Source organism: Bactrocera tryoni, chromosome 1 (genome assembly GCF_016617805.1).
Source record: "Bactrocera tryoni isolate S06 chromosome 1, CSIRO_BtryS06_freeze2, whole genome shotgun sequence".
NCBI lineage: Eukaryota > Metazoa > Arthropoda > Insecta > Diptera > Tephritidae > Bactrocera > Bactrocera tryoni.
In genome coordinates, this window is record NC_052499.1 from 18615039 (window position 1) to 18640489 (window position 25451).

General features: G+C 37.3%; 1 pseudogene; it reads right to left on the reverse strand.

Annotated features, from left to right (window-relative positions):
* Window positions 1–7736: 7736 nt before the first annotated feature.
* LOC120766183 overlaps window positions 7737–25451 on the reverse strand; it is a 58792-nt pseudogene continuing 41077 nt past the window's right edge.

Consider the following 25451-nt stretch of genomic DNA (forward strand, 5'->3'; position numbering starts at 1 on the left):
CCAGCACTTTCATTTGCAAAGTACAGCGTTTACTAAAAGTTCATTTGCGCTTACATGAAGTGGAAAAGCATAATTTACCTAACCAATTATTTATAATGAAAATGCGCACAGAAGCTCCACATTTATTTTCAAGCATTTCTACTTTTTCCTGTTTTTTGTTGAAAAGCGCGAACGCCAAATAATTTACACCTAGTTAGCATACTTCAAATTGCATATCCTTTAAAAAGCAAATAAATTATAAATCATTATACGCAAAAAATACACATATATTATCATATATATGTATATGTACACATACTATATATTAATAATAAAGTAAATGCAAGAAAAAAATATTATAACAACTCCATTATGGCTCAAGTGCCTCAATCGCTCTTTAAACAACAAATTGTTTGGCACTTCTGATAAAAATTTGTTAAAAAATAATCTATCGCAATAAATTATTATTAACGATGGCTTTTATGCTATGAAAAGCGAAAAAATTGTGCAGCTTTTTGCATGACTTGTCATGCCACCAATTTGAAACCACCTGTTTCTGCGTGCTGCAGTCAGGCGTTTATGCTGCGCATGTGTGTATATGTATGTATGTGCTTACGTTTGCATATGTGTAAGTGTGTATGTGTGGTTACTTATATGCATGTAGTACTTTTAAAATTTATTATTTATGGCCTTTAACTCTATATAGTCAGAATATTTACTGGAAAAGGCGCAGCTCAACACGGCGTATGAGCGACTTTTTTACTCTTGCTGAAAGTTCATGTGTGACTCTGTGCAGTTACATATACATACATGTACGCTTTGTTCAATGATCCTATTCTCTTGCCATTTTTTCACATTTTTTTATTATTTCCTCAATTTATTTAAATTTTTTTAATTTTTATATTTTTTTATTTCCAAATTATTTTTTCCATTTAATGCTTTTCAGTTTTTATTGTTTCATTTTTTCCGGTTTTTATTATTTTATTTTTTAGGCTTTTATTATTTTACATTTTTTCGATTATTATTATTTTAATTTTTCGCTTTTTTTTACTTAAATATTTTTTCCATTTTCTCACCGTTTATTTGTTTTTTATTTTTCACTGTTTGCTTGCTTTTCCTATATTCCCAATTTGGCTCGAGCATGCGGCATATCGATTATATTTGCACGCACATAAATAACTGATGGCATTTCATTCAAAATTTCCGTCGGTTAGTGCCGCAAATAAATTTGAATTTCAATTTCGTTTGTAGGGCTTTGGCCGAGAGGTTGGAAATTGCCATTGTACTTGCATTGAAAATTTTTGTTATGAGTACATTTATTAAAATATACAAGTGTATTTATATGTTTACTCATATTTTATTTACCCACTATAGCTCTGATAGTTTTTAAATTTTGTTCAGCAATTAAATGTTTGGAAACGCATGCATTTTTCTTGATTAGAAAATTCCTCTAAGCAAACATAAAGGGTGATTTATGAGAAGAAGTTTAATATGGATAAGAAAAAAAAAGAATGAAAGAAATTAATTTATATTTCTAGCCTTAAACTGTGTGACTAGCACTCGCCGATTTATTGTTCGAAACTCACAAAAAAGATTTTGAAAAATACAAATATTTTCCTGAAAACGACTTCAGAGTTGCTCAAAGCTTATTAACAATCATTTTGTCGGCTGTTTCGGTTTAGTAATCGAAATTATCTAAGGAAAACGTGAGCCCACCAAATGACCTCAGTCTTATCTTAGTTTTCTAAACTGTTTCGAAATTGAAAGCTCAAGTGAAACCAATTTTCCACTATTTAATTCTGTCAACGCAGAAAAGACCTCTCAACTGCCAGTAGCCATAATCATATTGCATACTTTTAGTACTGAAGTATGCATGCCGTATCACTCTGGTTTACCACTATAGAGTCAAATTTCTAGCATCTTCAGCTGAGCTTGAGGAAACAGAACTTGCCAGGAGAGGTTTGATTGCCGGAATGTACGCGCTTGGAAAAGTATTGAGTTGTTAAGGTCTGTTATCAACCGACCGTTCCTACGATAGGTAGAAGCTTTTCGCAGAATATTTTAGCACTTTCTGCAAAACACAACAAACAACGTTAGAGATCCAATGTTCCTAGACCACCTCATTCAACCGAAATGATAGTTTTGCCGCCGACCTCCCTTACACTATGGCACATCTTGTCGTTAACAAAAGCGGCTCGGATGACCGAATAAGATCGGTATACCCCAACAGCCGACCGTTCCTACGACAGGTACAAGTAACTAGTATTTTTATTCGGCCTGTAGTTCTTGGCACCACTCCTCGAAATTACTTTAGGAACAAAATCAGCCGGTACAACAGCTGCCGACTTCTGAGAGGAATTGGCAAACTGTCAGCTTGATATATAAAAGGCTACCACGTGGCAGTAGCTCGGACTCGACTGGAGTGGCAAACCACTCGACGAAAAAAATGGTCATAACGTGTGATCCAAGTAGAGGTACTTTTTTCAATAGCCTTCTTGAGACCCAGCATTCATTATTAGATAATATTCAACTATATAGCCAACGTCCAGCTCGCCGTGAAGAAAATATAGCAGCCGTAGCCGAGCGACCGTGGAGAGTCGATTCGAAGTCATTTGCAGACAGTCGGACCGACGAATGGAACAACTTGGCGCATTTTACGTGAAGATCTTAACTAGAAAGTGCACAAAATACTGCTTGTGTAAGAAGTGAAGGCGCTCGAACTTCCCAAGTGACATTGCTTTGCTCTATGGGCTCTTGAAAATTTCCAAGAAGATCCCACATTTTCGCCCAAAATCTTATTAAGCGATGAGGCCCATTTCTGGCTCAATGGATATGTAACCAAACAAAATTGCCATAATTGGGGCAAAGAGCAATCTAAAGGAATTCAAGAGCTGCCATTTGACCCAGAAAAAACTACGATTTGATGCGGTTTGTAGGCCGTGGAATCATCGATTCATATTTGTTCAAAAATGATGGTGGTCACAACGTAACCGTCAATGGCGACCGTCATTGCATCATGGTAAACGAATATTTTTGCCTGAAATTGAAGCTCGTGATCTCGGCGACATTTGGTTTCAACAAGACAGCGACACTTCCCACACATCGCATCAGTTAATAGATTTATTGAAAGAACACTTACATACATAGGTGAGCAGATAATTTTACGTTTTAGGTCGGCCAATAGGTCACCAAGAACTTCTGATATTACACCTTTTTTGCCTGTAGGGATATGGAAATTCTAGAGTCTACTTTATAGACCATCACGCTTCGATTCAGGTCTTGGAGCAAAACATCACTCATGTCTTTCGCCAGTTACCAGTCGAAATGCTCGAACGATCATCAAAAATTGAATTCAACGGATGGACCATCTGCGACGTAGCCGAGGGCAAAAGAAAGAGTTAAACTTGAAACGCTAAATGACAACAATGTTTTTTCGAATGATAATAAATATTCCCCATTAAATTTTAAGTTTTTGTGTTTTTTCTTTAAAAAATCAGGGAATCTCGGAAAAGCTTTCAATCAGCGCTTACGTTTTCATGTTGATTCTTTTCTGGCGTTAGTGTATGGAAACACTCAAGTAAACTACACCAACCATTAATCATCTCCATTTCAATAATCGGAGGATCTTATTAATAGTGGAGACATTTCCGAAAATTCGAAAGATGCCATAATTGTCATATCGCAAACTACTAAAGATGCAAATCGGACATTAAGCGACCTCTGCATTCTTCATTACATTATACCTAAGCCCAGTTAAGCTCTAAAAAGTTACTCAGACCGAACTTCTTAACAGAATAATTCCCAAGTTGTACGAAATACCTAATGAAATAATGCGCACAAAATATGCGTCACCTCTAGATTAAACTGCAACACCCTGTATTACATCGAGTTATAGCAATAAATGTTTTCTAGCATATTGATTACGCCTGTCAAAGGAAAAATGCAAACAAAAATGTAAAACACCGAAATAATTGCCACGCGTTTTGTGTTACATTCCACTTTAATTGACTGATATTGCAACAGTCTGTTTAGAATATAATGGTTAAAGCCAAATGATTTCATAACGAACAGATGAATGCGGTGAAGTATTGAAAGGGACAATGTGTGGCGGAGCATTTTATTGTGTTACAGATAAATGCAAAGTGGACAGAAAAATTTTCCAATGAAATATAATTGTGGCATAATTGAGAAAAGATAACAAAAGCTCGGTATTTTCATTTCGATTGATATTTGTTTCTGTTTTCATTGAAAGAGCATTTATGAAAAGTTAACTAAGTTGGAAGAAATTCCAAGTGTTTTCATAAAGCTGACAAAATTATAATAAAGTTTTGAAACCATATTCCAAAAAACAACATTAATACGAATTTTAATACAAAACTTTGTAGTCGCTTTCAAAAGAGGATCTGTTGAACCAACACAAACATTAAATGCTCAGTTCAATTTTCTCAACAGTTTCTAAAACCTCGCGATTTCCTTCAGTGCCTACAGAAAAAAACTTTTAATGGCTTCAATGCACTCCCGAATAGTTCCCCGAGTAGGACTTTTAATTTCTGAGTGATAACACTCGTTTCGTGTTTGTCCAAAAATTCAGTCGCAATCTTAGAAGAAAGTGACGGCGCGGCGCATTCAGGTCTTTTGATATGAGTCTAGCAGTGATACGTTTCATACCCAAAACATTAACCACAACTTTTGAGTCGATCCATAAGCGATGTTGAGAACCGCTGCTATCTCTCTCTCTCTTGCCTATGCAAAGATGTTCTAGCACTGTTTCTTTAACTATGAACGCTTTGTGCAACTTAAGTTCTTGTGTTTGTGATAAATAAGACCACCTAGATTATATCTGTATCATTATCAGTGATGCTATAGCGGAGGACGCCGGCTTTAGTTTTATATTCTCAATATTGCAACTGTATACAGTTACATGCTTAGTTAGTTGAACGAGACTCAACCCGTCAACGATCCGGTGAAGTCGGAACAAGTGTGTCCACCCTCGTAGAAATATACATGCCGGTTTGAACGCACTCCACGAAACGAACACCCCATTTAAACATCATTGCCTTGACGACGCTTCTGTAAGCCGAAATGCTACAAAATCCTCCCACTTTTATCAGAGGCCCCACCTCTTCCTCATAATTCCCATACAGCAGTAAGTGGCAACGGATGCCCTGCTTTCTCCCTGCTAAATTTTTAGTCTCGACTTAAGATTACGTCAAAAATTATCCACAGCTACTTCACCTTGTCAACAAAATAAAGGTGCAAGCCTCTAATTGATGGAGATGGATGCTTTACATTAAATACAAGGTTCTTATTTGATCAACATGCTTTAACTCCTCCAATATTTTTCGACGCATTGTTAAAAGTTTAAAAACATGGACGATGATGACCCGAGATGTGAAAGCATTCGAGAGAACTGTTCTTCGCAAGATCTATGGAGCCGTTCACGTGAACGATGCATTTTGAAAAAAGTGGAATCATGAACTGAACGAGCTCTACGGCGATATCGATATGGTAGCATAAAATGCTAAAAATCCAACGAATGATGCCTTGACTTGAGACCCAAAAATCAAGTGCATAGCGGTCTTTGCAGACTTGTTATGTAAAGATAGAGGCTGGCGAAGTTTTCTGTTTACGGCCCAGACCGTCCCACGGTTGTTATGTCAAAGAAGCAGAAGTTGTAGTTTTAGAGTTCCACATACGGCCCACATGATCCATGGTAACATCACTATACACTGATTCTCTTTAACTGTTGCTAAGTCTGCTTGTCAGTATCTGATCTGTAACTGGGCTCATGCGAACGGAACTAAATATTCCCTTCTGTTTCAGCTTATTTGCGTGCTTTGTGGTTAGGTTGTTATTTAGTCGTAGTCGTTCATTGTCTAGTTTGCTATCTTTACCTTAATTAATTTCACTTTGTTTATAATATTCAGCACGCTACACGTAATTAAAAATAGCTAAAATTTTTATCAGCCCAAAAGGCTTCAACTGAATTTCTCTTTCTCTTTGGTGTTTGCTCTCTTCAAATTAATTTCATTTACCCAGCACTTATTGCATCCTCGCGAAATGAACAGCGAAACAGCTGACTACGCACAATTCGCAATTTAAAAAAATTTCCTCCCACTTCGCCTTAATAACTAAGGATTATATGAAGAAAGCGCGTAGCCGTTCAAAAAAAAAAAAGAAATACGGCGAACCGTACCGGAAAAAAGGAAAGAAAAAAGACATTAATAAATCGGAAATGTGAAGCACCGCAATTTTTCCGCATCAATGCTTGCCACTTAGCCAAACGAGCGTGTATACGCACCCACACACACACGCGTCCAAAGCCTCTCATAACTGGAAAAAAGGCGAAATGCGCCGCTAACAGCACGAGCCATTTTATTGCCGGACCTCGATGCGTAAAATAGATCCTGACCCTCCCCCCTTTCGGAAGCTCAAATTTCTGCGTATATATTTTTACTTCAATTCCTTGTTGTTTTATCAGAGACTTGTATTGCCCACGCTCGGACGATGACAAGGCAAACACGAGCACGGCCTAGCAGGTAGACGATAGGCGAAGGCTGACCACGAGCAGCAGCAATCAGCAAGTGGACTTCAACGTTTTTTCTTCCGCGCCACCGCTGTTTATTCAACTGTGTAAGCGCAGAAATCTGCAACGTAACGCACACGCACCGTTATCTCGATAAACATCGCCCGCAACGAACGCTGACTTAAAGCGGAGGCGTAGAAGATGCTGCAACAAAGAATGTGCGAGATGGAAATATATAAATATATGAAGAAAATACAAAAAAAAAAAAATTAGAGATCTTCTGGAGTTATGGAAAAGTGTGTACCGTTATTTATATACGCACCACACTTCCTAAGTGGAATGATAATTCGATTTCGTTTGACGGTTGTTCACAGCGACACCAAAAAGTGGAGATAGAGCACAAATTTCACGATAACTATCTGTGCGTCAAGTTATTAAAAGAAATGGTAAGTTTATCATACAAAGAGTGACAGTGGTCTTAAGTCACACCAACGAAATTGTCGGTTGAAAAGCCCTTGTGAAACACATGTTTTCGCGAAATTCCTTTTTTTATTCAACATAGTTCCTTTCAAGGGTGATACGACCCTCCAACTTTTCGATACCATTTTTGTAGTCGAATTTTTCCTCTGCTGCAAAATAGGCCTCAGTTTCGGCGATCACCTCTTCATTCGTTGAAAATTTCTTCCCAGCTAGCATTTTTTTGAGATCTGAGAACAGGAAATAATAGCTGAGAGCCAGATCTGGAGAATATGGGTGATTCAGAAGTAATTCGAAACTGACTTTTGACATGGTGCATTGTATTGGTGAAACAGCCAGCTTTCTTTTTCTTCAAATGTGACCGTTTTTCGGCGATTTTGTTCATCTAACGGTCCAATCACGCTATGAAATAGTTGATGCTGATGATCTCTTCTTTTTCAACCTTAACTTGACCAGCCGACTGTTGCGTTTTTTTACGCTTTGCAGCGGGTTCATCGTGTGCGGTCCATTCGGATGACTGTCGATTGGACTTCGGTCGAATTTTTACTGCTGCTAAAAAGTGGGTCACTAACGACAATGTTAATCAGAAGCGGTGGGTGAAAACGGCCGGCATAAACGGTGGCTAAGCCAGCATTGATTGTCAGGAGGGTTTTCTTATGTGTTTGATGGTATTTTTAGGGAATCATCTACTATGCGCTGCTCTTCTGCTACCAAACTCTCACTTCGTACCACTATCACAAATTGCATCGGCTGGTCATTGTAAGCGCCAAGTCCAAAAGCGGTCATATGGTTTGTGGAGTTCTGTGAGGTTGATTAAAAGATTCTTTCGCCTTTTGGTATCGGGCTGTTTCAGACCGAAACACATATCATCAACTCCTTCTTTTTTGGATTTCGCCTTCTTTTCAGCAGCGGCAGCGACACTAGCAGTTGAGACAGTGGCAGAAACAGCAGCAAAAAACTTGTTGGGTTCCTTAATAAACTTCTTGATGGTAGCAGCTTCCTTGAACTCCACTTCGGTGGCAGCAGCAATAGTCAAAAGATTATTGAAACCATTGACAATACTGCGTGTGCCAAAGTAATACTTGAATAACTAATCTGTAGCGACAAAGCTGGCAAATAGGCAACACCAGCTTGGTATTGCGCACGGAGATCTGCGGGTTTGATACCTTAGGTCTCAGAAAAGAAAGTGAAATTACATTCAAATTCTTGGCAACATTCTTATAATCTGAACTTGTCTCCAAGTGATTGTTAACTTTTCTTGTCTATGGCGAATCTTTTTGTAGGTTAAACATTCACCGCAAGTGCAGCTTGTGAAAATCGGCTACTCTAGTTTCTGGAAATGAGGAATAAAGTGAGACTTATGAGAGTGACATTATGAAATTTTTTTCAAAATGACAACCAGTTATCGAACTAAATGGTCTATATTTCACCTATATCAAAGCGTTCAATGGTAAATTAAATCTTCAAGTCAATGCTAAATTATATGTACGGTCTAGTAAAACAAAATCTATTATGCACTGGCCAATGAATGAGCCTTTTGAATAAACTTAAGAGAGCGTGTTGCTCTTTGAATTGGTAACGACACTAAAGAAACACAACGTCCGTCTGGAGAAAGTCTGTGTACGCCAGCAGCTGAACATTGTTAAAGAATATTGTACCTTCTCTATTTTTCTTTCTCGTTATATTTTTTCCAACAAAGGGTTGAAGAACTCGCGCGGTAGGGAGTCGCCTTGTCTGAAACCTCGCTTGATATCGAACACCTTGGAGAGGTGCATGCCGATCCTAACAACGTTTTTGCTATTGCTCTGCGAAAGCTTACACAGCCGTAGTAGCTTTACGGGGATACTAAGTTCAGACATAGTGGAATGAAGGCAGTTCCTTTTCCTGCATGGAGGTAGTGTTTGTCGATGTTTCTTTCACTGGTCTTTTCCAAGATTTGGCGCATGGAGAAAATCTGGTCAATAGTAGAAGTATTTCACACATGCACCTTGTCAGTTCATCGCCGCCTGATTAGAATAGCTTGGCGGGTAATCAACCGGCCTCTGTTGTTGATATTGGTCAGAAATATTAGTTCAGTTTAATAAGAATTGACACCATAAGTGCGTGAAAACGGTTCATTTCTTATACTAGTTTTGAAGTAATGAATAGATACACAGATTACCGAAGTATCGATTAACTTAAAACTAGGCATTTCTGATGACAAAAATTATGTTTTATTGAAATTGATACTATTAATGAGAAATATTTTAAAAAAGCAGCTAAATCGGAAATGTCTCCAAAACAACCCCTTCTTATTTGGTATTTATGTTTTTAATTTTTTTTATTTAGTATACACTTTTTTTTACTTCTCAACTACCCACTTAATATGACGCTCGTTATGACACTCAGCGAGCGACCCTTATCATTCACCTCGACCCAGGTGACAACAGCTGCAATACAACAACAAAGTCTACGTTAGAAGCGCAGTATCAGCAGTGGCATGTGCGCGCTTACCTATCACACTTGAAGCAATCGTCAACGCGTTTGCCACCTCTTTGCGAAAGCTCAAACGCTCTTCTTAGAAGTGCAAGCATAGCTGGGCTGCGCACATAGCTTACACTCTGTCCACTATAAGAATAAACACTGGAAGTGGAAAATTTGCACTGCTTTTTTACAGAACACAGAGATTTATTTGCTTCAGAGCTGGCAGGCTCTTGTTGTTATTGTTGCCACGTGAACACGACAAAGAATCGGTGTTTCAGATTTTTTCCGTGGCACAGCGATGTGGCTATGGTGTGAGTGGCAGAACAGATGATGCAAAACAAAACAACAATACAAAAAAGAGAAAGCAAAAAGAAATCACAAAAACAAAGATGAAAACAACACAAATAACGAAGGATGATTCTAAAAAGTGGCCTGAAAATTAAAAGCATAATAGCCATGAAGTATCGCTATGAGAATGCAAAAGGTGCTCAGTCCAACAAAAGATAAAAATAAACAACAGTAAACAAAAGTTAAAAATGTGCTCTTGTTCGCTGCTTTTGTTGCATGTTGTTGTGTGGCTGCTTTTCAAGTTACTAGTGGATATACATTCATGGTTATATAAGTGTGTGCTGAGCTGGGCTCATGCCGTTAGTTATAACAAGTAAATTATCTAGCAACTTGTACTTCCAACATAAAAAACAACAACAACAAAAATACAACACAATTAAACATATAATATAAATGTTCAGTTCGTCCAATTTTCTCACACACTATCACTATGGGGATGTTCAAAATCAAGAAGGCTTTTCAACGTTACTCATACGCCTGGCGGGGCACTAAATGTTATATAATTAGCACATGCCTACAGCAATACTATATGGGTCTAAAGTAAACGAGAAATGTAAAGAAAAATAAAATCGTCAAGTTCGAGCCAATTTTTAGTCCGAAGACACTAACCTATTTGTTGTGGAATTTGCCCAGAAACTGCAGGTTTTTATTAATCTAAAGTATGGCTGTGAACAAGTGCTTGTTTTGAGTCAAGCGGATTTTAAATAAAGATTAGAAATAAACAGTTCAACAGCAACACGTTCTGAGCTTATGGTACAGAGCTTGAATTCAATCGACTACAGAATGGACCTGACCTCCACTTTTGTTAATAAACCTGTTAGAACGCTGATAGATGGTGTCTTAAATGAATTCGTCTCTAGTATATCTTGATGCAAATTTAATTATGTACTTACACCTATATGACGGATGTAGACAACTGAAAATCTGATTGAGCTGATTCATCATGCGTACTAACTTTCTCCAGAACAAGAAACAGCCCGTGGAGTATGGAGCCATGTGTAGAAGTTCACTCAATTGGCCTTTCACTTCGGAGTGGCCAAAAATTAAATTAAAAGTTAAATAAAATAAAGGTTTGGGATATGCAAGGAATTTTTTACTCCTGTAAAAGTACATTCAATTCCTTTATGTATGGAACTCGACTTCTTTTGCATGGGGCCCCCGGGCACGCTTCTAGAAGTCCTGACGCTGAACCCAATTTTCGACGGTTTTCGAACATAAATCGGCCGATACTGCTGGAATTTCACGTTCGATATTTATACGAAGTTCATCAATCGAGCCAAAAATATTTGATCTGGATCATCACGGCAAAAGTACGTCCCCATGACCACACCACAAAGTAATTTCAGTAATTTTTTCGGGATGCAATGGTGACTCATGGAGTAGGCGTGGATTGCTGCTTCAAGCCATTCAGCCAAAAATGAGCCGTATCGCCGAAGATGATTTTTCATTGAAAATCCGGATCATTTACACGTTGTTGCTCAGCCCAATTTACGAACATACGACGATTCTGGTGGTCAAGCGGCTTCAGAGCCATGTGTAACAAATTTTTTAAGGCTCAGGCAGCTCACGACTTCTGGTCTCAGACCAAGTATCCTCTGGGAAGGCAAAAAACATCAGTTCGAAGGTCCGAATCAACCTATTTTTTGACATATAGACATACCATTATCAGAAAAGGATTATCTCCAAATTATTATAAGCTCACTAAAAATCTGACAGATTAGCAATATTTTCCATAAAAGGTTCGCAATGAGAAACAAGTGACATATTCAGTGTCTAGGGTTTTGGATAGTTTTGTTACGATTTAGGCAATTTCTGATCGCCAGGGGACACATCTCAAAGGCACTATTCGTCCAAAGCTTTATCCGTGTAATTTTTTGTATACTAGAAAGTGAAATAATCATATGAAATTTAAGGAGTTCCATGGTTTCCCCTGGTTAAAAACAGCTTTTTTTCAAAATTTTTTTCTCATATAAAAAGTTAAATATTTTATTAGAATTTTTATTGTTACAAACATAAACTATTAAAAAAGAAATTCTGAAATTTTTGGAAAAATATTATTTAAACTCGGCTATTGCGACGTAGTTTACGGTGAACTCTCGCAAAAAAGATGCGCACCTGTTGGCAGAATAATTCCTTACAGGATCATCAAAAGTCAAAAGATACCTGTTTTAGTTAAATCCTTAACTTAAAATTTGGACGAACGAAATAACTGAAAATTTGGTTTTTGGCAGACAATTTTACAAACAAATGAAAATTTCAGTGAGCATTTAAAAAATTTAATTTTATTAGAAAGAAATCCTTCGTCCAAGTCTTTAAGAGTTGTATCTCAAAGATCTGTGTACAAGCTCATGAAGATCGATTGAGTAGTTCTTGAAACATAGTTTCGCGTTAAAAACGGCGCACTCAGCTTAGCTAGCCTGGCGCTCACAAGTTCTCAAAGCTGTATCTCCGAAACTATTACTCGGATCAAATTGAAAATTTAGGACAATATCTAGAGATTTTATACTTCAATATTTATGGGAAATAGGCATAGTTTTTGTCTAATATGGGAATGTCAAACTAATATTACCAACCGAATTCGGTTTAAAACGTTGGTGGAGCTCCCGAAATATGAGTTTTCACCAAAATGTTGGCGGAGCCACGCCCATCGCCCAAATTTGATACCAGCTACTCTAAAGCCCTTTCATATCATATCAGACGTAAAACTTTATGTCTCTGATTATTGATTTATACCACTTTTAGTAGTTTTTAACAAAACCGGTTACGAAAAGTGAGCGGTGTTATTATCTTAATACACACAAATCCACAGGATTGGTAGGTATACCAAAAATATTTGCCTGACTGAACTTCTTCATTATAGCTTGAATGATTTAGAAAATACATATGTATATATTAAACTTATTAGAGTTTCATTCAGAAATCTTTATTTTTACTAAAGTAACAGCTTGTATAGACGGACGAGACAAACATACTGACATACAGACAGATATTCACTCGGATCTCAGCTCGTTTCGTCAGCTGATAGTTTATACAGGGTCCGGCACCAGCTGTTTATAAATTTGCTGAATGACAGTTCGGAGTACTGTTCACAAGTGTACAAATGCGTTTTGCCAAAAGTGAACGCAAAAAAAGTGATCAGCAATGGAATTCAAACGAAATGCTGTGATTGCTTTATATTTAGCTGGAAAATCACAGCCAGCAATTGTTCGTAAGCTCAAACACCTTAATGTGAATAAAGTTTTTGTTTATCGCACCATCATACAATGATACTGGTAGCATCGCAAAACGCCATGGAGGTGGTCATCAAAAGACTGCAACGTCACGTGAGTTGGTTCGGAAAGTGAAGAAGTGACTTGAGCGAAATCCACGACGAAGTGCCAATCAAATGGCTAAAGAACTGAAAATATTCGACCGCAGCATCCGACGCATATTGAAAAATGAGCCTTACAAGTTCCAAAAGGCCCATGATCTCACACCGAAGCAGCAACAAATAAGGCTTGATAGAGCGAAGCAGTTGTTTCGCTTGGCCGAAAGCGGTCAAATTCCGAACATTGTTTTTTTCTGACGAAAAAATTGTTCCAATTGTGCAATTCGTTAACTCTCAAAACGATAGGGTTTACTTGACCGACCGTTCATACGAGAATCTAAGTCATCGGTTGGCCACCAGGAGGCACACAAATAATGTTTTGAGCCTGGCGTCAACGTAAATGCGACATATTATTGGGAAAGTGTTCTGGAGGCTGCTTTGAAGTCGTGGGCATACAAACATTTCGGTCGCAAGCCATGGACGTTTCAACAAGACTCAGCACCGGCTCACAAAGCGCGAGTGAACCAAGAATGGCTGAAAAACAATGTTCCGGACTTCATTACGACCTCACAATGGCTCTCGAATTCACCAGATGCGAATCCAATGGATAATTCTCTCGGGGCCATTTTGGAGAGCAAGGTACGAAGTAAAAAATACACCAGTCTCGAGATGCTGAAGAAAGCCATTGTTCGTGAGTGGGCCAAAATACTGGCAAGTCACATACGGACAGCTTGCGATTCGTTTTTTGACCGCCTCAAGATCATAGTTAAGGCAAAAAGTGGACATATCGAGCAAAAGTGAATTTATCCTGAATTTATGATTATTTTCACACATTTTTTACTTTCAAATAAATAAAAATAATTTTTTAAACCAAATTTATGGCTTTTTTAATTTTAATAATTTATAAATATAACTCTAATCTAACGCGATTATTTTTAGGTGTTACAAACAACCGTTAGGAAAGCTAAGCATTTTGAAAGTGTATAAAATAACTAATCGGTGGCTTTCTTTTTTCTCTAAAGAGTTAAAATCCGGCTCTTTAGTTAATTATTGTCTAAGTTGCCAACTGCAAAGGAAGAGGGAAGAAGAACTTAAACTTGTAAGGTCTCTACTCTAGTAACTTTCAGAAAAAAGTAAACGTTAGCTAAGACATCAACCACACCTTTTAGGAAAAAATATACGTTATCTAATACATCGACTGCAATTTACAAATGTGTTCTAAAAAAATATTTTTTTAGATATGGAATAAAATGAACGTCATATCCTCATCCTAAATTACTCTTTAATATCAGTTTTTACTTCTGGAAACAGAAAATAGTCACACGGTGATAGTTTAGGTAAATGCGCAGGTTGCTTGATGAGAGAAACACCATTTTTCATCAAAAACTTATTAACTTTGCTACATTTAGTTAAAAAAAATAAGCTCAAATTGTCACTTATAATTTTCCAGAAAGTGATTTTACTCATATATAATCCATCAGCCTATATTCTTGTGGTAAAATTTGCCTCGATACCAAAAATTTCCCCGACTCAATGCAGCACGATTATTCACTTCTGAGCGACTTGACCTTTGGCCGTCAAAGCGAAGCACCTTAGTATTCAATCTCAGCCTATACTCAGATCATAAACAAATAACAAGAGGAAAATTTGCTGCCGCTATAAAAGCAATCAGTTTATAGTACAACTTTGGTCTGAGAGCGATTATTTGTAAATGCTGGGTGCTGCACTCAAAACTCAAAAGAAATTAAAATTTTGGAAAACTGCGGATTTCCAACTCATTTACTCAAACATACCGTAAAATTGTGTTTGTTTAAGCTAAAAGCTAAGCCGAAAGCGTTGTGCTCTCCAGAACCTCTTTGGTACATTGTCGTATTGTTGTTGTTTTTCTTGTTGTTATTCTTGTTGTTTTTGTAATCTGTATTTGTACTGTATGTAGTTGCTCTCATTTACGCTTTCATTAGCGCTACTATTGTCATTGTGTTTTTATTGTTGTTGTTGTTTGTGTGCTCTTGCCATTGCTCAGCTGCGCTTGCAAGTCGCTTGAGTGGCTTCTTCTTTACTACAGTCACAGCATCGCACCTGTCCATGGCACATGACCTGCATGCCCACCTAACTGAAGTGTTGGCTTTCCAATTTAACTGTTCACCGCCGCGTAGTCTCCTCCACCACCCACCCACAGTCGGTTGGTTAAACGCGTTTTGGCTTCATTAAGGTGCCTATAATCGGACGTTTTTGGTTTGACTTGGTCGGTGACTCTTCTACGAAATGACTTAGCTTCATGTTGTTTGCCGAACAGCAGGGTAGGTGGTTGGAGGGGTAGTCTGGCAACACCAAAATGCTGTTGCCAAATGCTTATTGTTTCTCAACTCTCATTTTACAGCGCTGGAAGTTGCCGCTGTGGCTATGCTTATTTTAAGGCGACGTGATTGTTTTTGTTGCTGCCGGGCTAGTGTTTACTCAAAAGCAGAGGAGCACGGACGGACGTTGACAGTTTGTTTTTGGTGCGCCAAAAGGCGTTTGCTGGCTCTGTTTGCTTGCTTTTCGGTCTCGGCATTTTATTTGTGCTGGCTTTTGCTTTGTTTGCCCTTTAAGCTCCTTATTATTTTGTAGCATTTATATGCTGAGTGCACTTACATGTCACACTGGCAACAAAAACCAAACCAAAAACAACAAGAATAACAGTAGCAACAACTAACCAACTAGATACTGGAAACGACTACTCGTCCACATACTTGGTCATTTACACAAGAATCTGTGTGGAGAGCGCCAGCCAATGACACTTGCGAGGTGGCAGTGTCAAAATTAAGTAAACTTGTGAGCTCGGCGACAACACCCCAACACGAGTGAGTAGAATTGCAAACAAAATGGCATGAAATAAAATAATTAAGAGAGCTAAATGGAAATAAATGTCAGGATGAGGAATGCAAATAATGGGTGCTTCGTACATGTCAAGATCTTAAAAGGTTATATCCGCTTGTGAATGTAAAAACAAATTATATCTCTAGCGTAATGACATGCGTGATGTTTTGCTCCAAGGCCTGTAAAAGAAGCGGGATTGTCCGCATACGTCCCCACAGGAAAAACTCTAACAGTATAGTATCACACAATCTTAGTGGCCAATCGACCGACCCAAAATGTGCAATTTTCTGTTCACCGAAGTGTTCTCTCAGTTAATCCATTGACTGATGCGATATATGGCAAGTGGCGCCAGCTTGATACGACCCACGCACGATTCATGAAAAAAAGACTATTGAAAAAAGTACTTGTTTGCATCACCCGTTAATTATCAGTTAACGATTGAGTGAATAAAATTTGAAAACAATTTCGTTTTCTGGGCAACTCTGAAGTGTTAATTTTCTCAAAATGGAATGTTGTAAATGTTTGTAAAAAAAAATTCAAGAAATCTTATTATAGCAGCTATTTTATCGTAGAAGATTACAAAGGGTTCCATAAACAGATCGAATAAAAATAATGCAAATAAGGTTATATAAAGACAAAATAAACTGACTTACAAAGCATAAGCCGCCAACTAATTTCTGATGAAATTTCCTGAAAAATTTCCACAAGAATACAGGGACGATGATAAAGGTTTGCAGCAAAGGATCTATAAAGGAAAACATCTTTAAATTGATTTCCATTGATTTCCATTTGAATGTCATTTAACTCCATATAATTGACATTCTCTCAGGTGTATTAAAGGAACTTCGAGTTTAGCTTATTATTCGAGGGTATCCTATACACTGATTAGGATATATTAAGTTTGCCACGAGGATTTTTAAAAGGAAACGTCCTAGGCACTGTAAAATATCTGCCTGATTTGAAGTATTTGTATGGAAAACTCACTCATTTGCTTGGATATCTTCCAGAAATTTTACCTAAATTATTATCAAAGCCAGTGATAAAATCTCAGAGGAAAGTGTCATTATCGGATCACTATAGCATAGAGCTACCATACAAACTGCCCGGTCAACATATTTTATAAGTGTGAATGATATTACAGCTTCGATAGAAGCGAGGTTAACTTTTTTTCTTGCTTGCTTGAAAGCAAGCGTCACTAAACCTGCCACCTGTAGACCTCTTCGCTGAAAACTGCGCAGCAAAATCTACGGAACGACTACTGGTGGCTTTAGAATTTACACATAGAACCTTCGGCTATAGCTCGGTGGGTAATGGCGGTTGGGCAAACACCGACTACATGAGCCCACTTTTCAACGTAAACATAGAAAAATATGGCTGACGTAAAGGTATGTTAGCTAAGCGCAACACTCTAAAGTGCTATACGGATGGCTCGAAAATGGACCATGGCAATATTTTAAGTTATCTGACCACTGCTGTATATTTCAAGCTGAGGTTTTTGCTATTGCGAAAGCATCTGAGCTGGCCACTAATATACCTGCAGGCAGTTCCAGAGTCAACATCGATGTAGACAGTCAAGCAGAAATCAAGGCAGTAACCTCGTATCGCATATCGACCTGTAGTACCTTGGGAAGCAGGCCAGCATTGGAAAGTGTTGCCAGAAGAGAGAAACTTAATTTCTACAGGGTGCTAGGCCACAAAGGCATCGAGGGTAATTGTCAAGAATGGTGTTGGTTCAAGAACCGAAAATGTGATCAGGATTTGGAAGCCCATAGAATGAGCTACCTCCGTGCAAAACTGCAAAAGTCATGGGCAAAACGTAGATCGGAATACTAACTGGTAATTGTCTGGTGGCGGCGCACGCCCGCAGAATGAGGCTGACAGAGCGAGAAGACTGCGGAAATGTCTAGAGCAGGCCACCAGTGAAAAAATCGAGCAAGAATAGTTCCTTGTAAGCATCTGATAAAACATAACCTAACCTAACCCAAAGCAGGCGTCTGCTGTCAGAACTTGTTCACATAAAATGTGATTTTTTGTACAGCGAACTTAAGACAATTTTATTAAAATTGAGCTATATTAACACTAATGAAGAACGGAAGAAATTCTTTTTATGCAAAGATATATAATCCTGATGACCTTCAACGTTAAAAAGTGTTAAACTTAATGAAAATTTGTTTAAGAAATACCCACAGCAATCGCCTTTAAATAATGTCTATATTTTTCCATATTCTCTAATAAAATTATTAAAAATTCCACTAATTTTCAAGCTGTCTTCTCTGCCATGAAAATATCGCCAAAATGTGCAATAAAAAGCATATTTACATTCACAGATATTTAGCTTTGTACTTTGACTAGTGTTTACTATGCGCGTAAGTAGCACGCAAACAGCAAAGGCCATGCGCCGTGGCGTATACGCAACATGTACGCGCTAAGTTGCTTTTTCTTTACTAAAATATTCACACCACCAAATGGGACTCAAGCAAATGCCTTATTGTTGTAATTGTTGTTGTTGTTGTGCGTACTATATATTTTACAAAGCTGACGCGAGAAATTAAATAAAAACTACTTACGCTGCGGTTAAGGCACTTAAACAGCTAATGTTGGCATCACCGCAATCAACGGGAAAATCCCCACACCCGCTCACATACTCAACTGCATAGATATGTTTTATGTGCATACAAATAAACATGTAAGCTACACAAGAGCACAGTGCATTGTACACACAGAGGGCGCTGAGTGGCACTTGGAGTAGTTTGAAGCATGTGCAAGCAGATATTTCTTTGGCTTGCTTGCTTGCGAAGCGCGCTTTTATCCAGCCACATTGAAACTCATTTGACTGGAGGCATTGTCCGGCGAAGCTTTTCGCTTGCTAGTGCGTAAGGTTTTAGTTTTGTGCTGTGGTCACTAGTTGGGTGGAGTATATAGAATTTGTTCAACTAACGGTTGTTTATGAGCGTAAACGTGGAGTTAAGGAGTTGTTTTAGTTGTGCCTGTAAGCTTGTTTGGACGGTGTTTCACTCGTTCCGCATGCCGTAAGGCAGGTGAACTTCAGGTTAGAGGAAAGGATTTTGAAATATCTGGCTTAAATTTTATATAATATTCGAAGGAAGAGAGATTTTTTCTGCAAAAAAGCGTAAACGAACAGCTGACCCGCTTAAATAACGGTATTTTACTACATAATTTCAATTAAATAAAAAATTGGGACCACAAAGCCAACCTTTAGTAGGAGCCCAGACACCAAAATATCATAGATAAAATAAAACTTTTTAAAAGTAGGCGCCCACTTTTCATTAGAACTTTTGACTCTGAAACCGTTCAACCAATTTTAATAAAATTTTGTGCAATGCTTTTTATGAATTCTTCTTGAGATACTCCAAAAAATAATATGGCCTACCTGCCATACAACGGTATGTTGAGTTATATTGATACTTTGGCATAAACTATAAATAACTGTGATATTCAGACAGCTTTCGAAAGAAAATTTTTGATATAAGTTACTTATTATTTGTACCAAAGAACTTCCGGAAATTATTGAATGCTGTGCATCATACAGCTACTGCACCCTTAAAGGGTTATATACAGTTTGGATTTTCAAAAAATCGATTATTTTTTTATTGGGTAGTCGAGAAAGTCTTTTTGTATTTATAATGAAATAATTATTTTTTTATATTTATAATGCACTTTATTGACCCAAATATGTACCATTTTGGTCGACCATTTTTCGCCATTTTACAGCTAGAGACATTATTCCATCATTGTAAAACTTTTCTAGTTTCTCGGCGAAAAACTGCGACAAGTTATTTTGACAGGCTTCTCTTGAAGCCAACTTTACCCCATTAAGGTAGTTCTGCATTGATCGAAACAAATGGTAGTCCGATGGTGCAAGGTCAGGGTTATATGGTGGATGCATTAAAACTTCCCAGTCAAGCTCTCACAGTTCTTGCCGAGTCATTAAAGATGTGTGTATTCTAGCGTTGTCCTGATGGAAGACGAACCCCTTTCTGTTGATCATTTCTGGCAGTTTTTTTCGATTGCTTGCTTCAATCTCATCAGTTGTTGACAGTAAAATGTAGAATCAATCATTCGATCAGGCTGGAACAGCTCATAGCGAATGATTTCTTTCCAATCCCATCAAACACTCAGCATAACCTTTCGAGGCGTCAATCCTGGCTTTGCATCCATTTTTTGAGCTCCACCTTGCTTGGACCATGATCTTTTTCGCACATTATTGTCGCATTTGATCCACATTTCGTCTTTTATTACCTTTCGCTTCATAAATGTTTCGATTTTATTTCGTTTCAGCAAAGAACCGCAAATGTTAATTGAGTCAATCAAATTTTTCACAGACATTTAATGTGTTGCCCAAACATCGACCTTCTTTTTGTAGCCAGCCTTTTTAAATGGTTCACGCCCGTTTGATGATTAATGTTACGTTCCTAAGCAATGTCATAGCTGCTTGTGTGACGGTTCTGGTCAATATTTTCCATTATTTCATCGACTTTTTCAATGATAGGTCGACCAGAGCTAGGTGCGAGCGCACCATTGTTGTGCCACACGAACTAAGACAGCATCGTCTTTGTAAACTTCACAAATTTCATTGATGGCTTGCGTGACATTCTTCCTTTTTTATACAAAAATTTCAAAATAAAACAAATTTCTTCATTATTTTCACTCAGTTATGAACAGCTGTAACTTTTTGTCAACATTACCGAATTTAATTTTTTTTCGGTTCAATGGAGCTTAATATCTCACCTTTCCAACACTATATGGTATGAGACAATGTGATTGGTAACACTGGAGATATACTACTGCAACGATATCTATTGACAAAATACGAAAATATTTCTTCGACTACCCAATATATATTAATTGCCCAAAAAACGCCTCTTGGTGCCAGCCGTACTCTCATATTCCTTACTTTTTTATAATTTTCTTGCTTTCTACTTAAGACGCATGTTTATTTATCTACGCTCGTGTATTTTTCCCCACTCCCGACATGTACTTATTTCGTATCTCAGACTGGTCAGTGTTGCCTATCGCCCATGCCCAACAGTTCATCAGCAAATAACAAGTAGCAAATAACATAATAGTATTTTCTATATAGCATACACTAATATATTGCTGTATTACATGTAGCGTAAATATGGCACCACCTACTTACGCAAGCTTCTGCTTAAATCCGTGCCAATACAATTTATATGTGTCTGCATTCATAAAAGCATTTACACAGTCTAAGAAGCAAAAAAATCAAAAAGCGAAAAAGCAAATACAAAGGCAAAAAGAAAAATCCACGAAAATGTGTCTAAAGAGCAGCCTATTTACCCGCTTTACTCGCTTATAAGTGGGACAAGATATGCGTATTGGCAACACACGCACATGCCATATAACGCACACCACGGCGTATACGCAACATTCCGCATAAGTATTTTTTTCTATATGTATATACACATACAAACATCGACATTGGTATGTGTGCTTATGAAAATCGTACGAAAAAATCTGTAGGACAATAAGTTATGGTGCGAAAGCATATCGCCAGCCGACAATGCTCGCCACGCCATGGGCTAATGCGTAATGAAGCAACGTTGTACACATTAAAAGTTAAGCCTGATATACTGCAAAGTGCTTTGTACTGTGTAATATGCAGCAGCGACGGCCGAACGACGCTTCTTTGGCCTCTAGTGTTGTTGAGTAATGTAAAGAAGCTTTTTGTCTCAGCACTTGAGTTAAAATATCCCAGTATATTAAGCGTCTACTCAGCGTAAGCATAAATGATAGAGCAACAATAACAATGCGAACAGAGAGAAAATAAAAGCAAGTGGAATAATAGGCGAAAGAAGGGCAAAGAGAATAAAATGGTAAGAACAAGCATTGGTAGAATAAAATCAAAAATGGCGCAAAAATTAAGGTTTTGTGTGTAAGGCATTGGCTTTAGGAGCTGTTAAGGCATAAGGCAGTTGCTGTTGACAGTAGTGAATATAGTATGCTGTACTGTGCAAATGGTATGTTTATTACCTTGGTCCATATGTTTTTAACCTCTGTATGTTTTTAAACTCGGTATCCCGAATTTCGGAATTTTTGTTTCGGGATCCCGGTACTATTAAATTATTTTTATTTTTATTTTTATAACTTTAACACTTTAAAAATATGTATGTTTTTAGCATCGACATCCCGAATTTCGGGATTTTTGGTTCGGGATCTCGGTACTATTAAATAAATTTTTCTATTTTTAATATTTCAGAATATTAAAATATTTACAGAACACAAATTATAAGTAATACATTTCGGGATCCCGGATTTCCAAATTTTAATTTCGGCAACCCGATAACTTATAAATTATATGTACTTATTATTATTATTAAAGCTATTAACTTTTTATTAGTTTTATTAAAAATTGTAGTGCTTTCTAGCCTTCTAATATATTCCGAGGCTTGAATTTCGGAATTCAAAAATCTTATAATATTAACATTTTTATTGAAAAGTTTATTGTTTTTCTAGCTTCTTTGCACTAACTAATATTTTTCAATAAGCAATAAGGGAACAACGATTTTGGAATACCAAAGACAAATTTATTTGATGGAAATGCATACAAAATTTCAAACTGTAAAACCTTTAATGCGTTTCGATTTCCCGAATTTCGAGATTTTTTTTTCGGGATCCCGATTCGATTAATTTAATTTATATGCTTTTGACGTCTTTAAAAAAATATTTTCTATATATAAGCAAAATCATAATTAATACATTTCGGGATCTCGAATTCCGAAAAAAGAATTTCGAAAACACATTGTAAAAGATTAAGTTCTTTGATTTAGTGTTTTTAGAGATTTCCAATGAGCCGTTAAAAAGTTTTCACCTCGAGATTTATCAGCACACAGAGGAATTTTTATTATTATCATCAAATTTAAACTCTTAAAAATTTAATAAACTAAATAATCTGTTTATGTGGCTATCATAAATGAAATTTTTTCGAACTCTCTTTCAGACCTTAACAAACTATCATTTTAAACTGGCTGTTATATCTGTCATTTGAAACTTTTGAAGAAAAGTAACGAGATTATGGTGCTATACTTGAATATTACCTTTTAGTCGCAAGTGGGTTCGGAAAGATCAAAGGAGAGTGACGATGATACTTACGGTAGTCGATAAATAGTTTTCTTCTGCCTTCCTCGGCCTTTGAACCAATCACATTTTGTATTAAAAGAATAAGCCGCCCAGTGACTACAAATAGTCCATTAATGGTTGTGTTAAGCTTAACACAACATACCTGTAATATCGGAGGGTCTGGCTTTTATGCAAAAAACACAAGCAAAAATAAATTAGTAATAAGAAATTCGGATTTATTCTTAAAATGTTATGATTATTCTCTGAAAATTTTCAGTTAAAGCAACATCCAAACAAATGCCAGTCTTAGAAAGAAGTTACCAACTATTCACGGTGCTCATAACATACATAACACTAATAAATACTACCTGCCTTCACTCACTTCAACCCATTATAAACTCTCACAGCTTTTCACACTCTCACTCTCTTGGGGCATCGTCTGCTGTTTGGTGTTGAAGGCAGTAAATTATATGAGAGTGCTCAGCACATTCTCCTGTTGAAGTATATCCGGCATATATGAATATATATGTGTATGTATGTGTATGACTACGCGTTTTCGTAATTTGGACTTTGGTGCAGAGTTAAACATTTAATTTTTACTTTAATGATTTTCGGTTTTGTTTTATGGCACAAAGGCAGCTCCGAACACAAAAGATGGCAAAAAGGGTAAAAGAAATAAAAAACGGAAAATTCACAGAACACCCAAAGAGTTGAAGCTTACACACAAAGTGATACATTGTCGCCGGCATGAGAAGGCAAATAAATAAAAAGAATATTGATAATTAGGGCGAGAAACATACAATTATTTATATGCCGCATGGTGAAAACGAACAAGGATAATGGAAAAATTTATAAGGAAGATGGGACTAACTGCTCTTGTTTGCGAGAAAAGTGCAAATGGCTGGCTTTCTTGCCACAGGATATATGTATGTATTAACGAATACAGCGACAAGTCGAGGATAGAAAATATGACAGCTGGAAGTATGTATCAGTAATTTGACTCTTAAGGGCCGTAGGCACTTGAAACTTGCTTTTTCAGAACCAAGCTCTAGCTATTCTATTTCTATTTTAACAAATGTCAGAATCAAGTTACATATATGATATTGATACGCCTGAATAGCTGGTCTGAAAACTGCAAATCGGAGAAAATAAATATACTTGATACAAAACAGACATTTGTTGGTTCACTAGTTATCTGACCAATCTTTTCTCCTTGTGGTGTCACAAGCATCGACCTATCTTCCCAGATCTAAAGTACACTCTCTCTCTACAAATTTTTACTATTCTGGGTATAAATTCTGCTATTTGGATCAGCGACAATTGATATCTTCGTCGGCCGACACCAGTTTGTTGCTAAAAACTAAGAGTTATGAAAAGAACTAAGAGCTAAGGATATGGATTGAATTTAAGACCATATTTTGGATGAATATAATCGAAGCTGAAGCGGAGGAATTCACAAATATAAACATAGCTTCCTCCAACGCGATTACCTCTTCATCCTTGACTAGCAGACTGAATAATATTCCTCAACTTGATTTAAGTATTATATATAATATAATAATAGTTTGAGGGAGCTAGCCCACCTCATAAAGTCATAAGAGTCCGTCTGGTGAACTAATAAATTATTGTAACGAATTTACTCAGCTTTCAGTTAAAGGGATCCGAAATATTAGGGTATAGCCAAGGCGTCTAGTAGAATTTCCATTCTAATGCATCTGTAGCCATATCTAAAGGTTCGGACCATATAATTTGATTAATGTTATTCTTACCATTCTTACCATATTCCAACGTGAATGTAATCCTCTGGAAATTGGGATCAGTTTCACGTATTTCGGCATTTCAACATCAAAAGATTTTACAATATAACAGTTCAATCGCAAAGTCCCCGGACTACCAAAGAAAACAATTTTTCTGGCAAAATTCGATTTGTTACTTAACCTAGTTTTCTTCAAGGGTGATACATTGATTATAGCGACTCACCAACTTTTTGATGCCATTTTTGTAGTAAAAATTTCTTCCCAGCGGGCATTCTTTTGAGGTCTACAAACAGAAAAGAGTCACCGGGGCCAGATCTTGAATGGTGAGGAAGCACTTCGACGTGGTTTTTGTGACACGATGCGCTGTCTTTTTGTAACAGCACTTTCTTTTTCTTCACATGCGGCCAGCTTACGGCGATTTCGTTCTTCAAACAATCCAATAACTCTAAGTAATAGTCGCAGTTATTTCATGCGCATCCCGAAATGCAGAAGCCATAACCTTTCCAGTCGACCATTGCATTTTTTCCACCCACTTTGGTGCGGGTTCGTCGTCATCACGTCTCGCATCACAGTCGATTGGTCTACGGAGTGAAATGCTAGAGCCATGCTTCGCACATGGTCACTCATCGATGCAAGA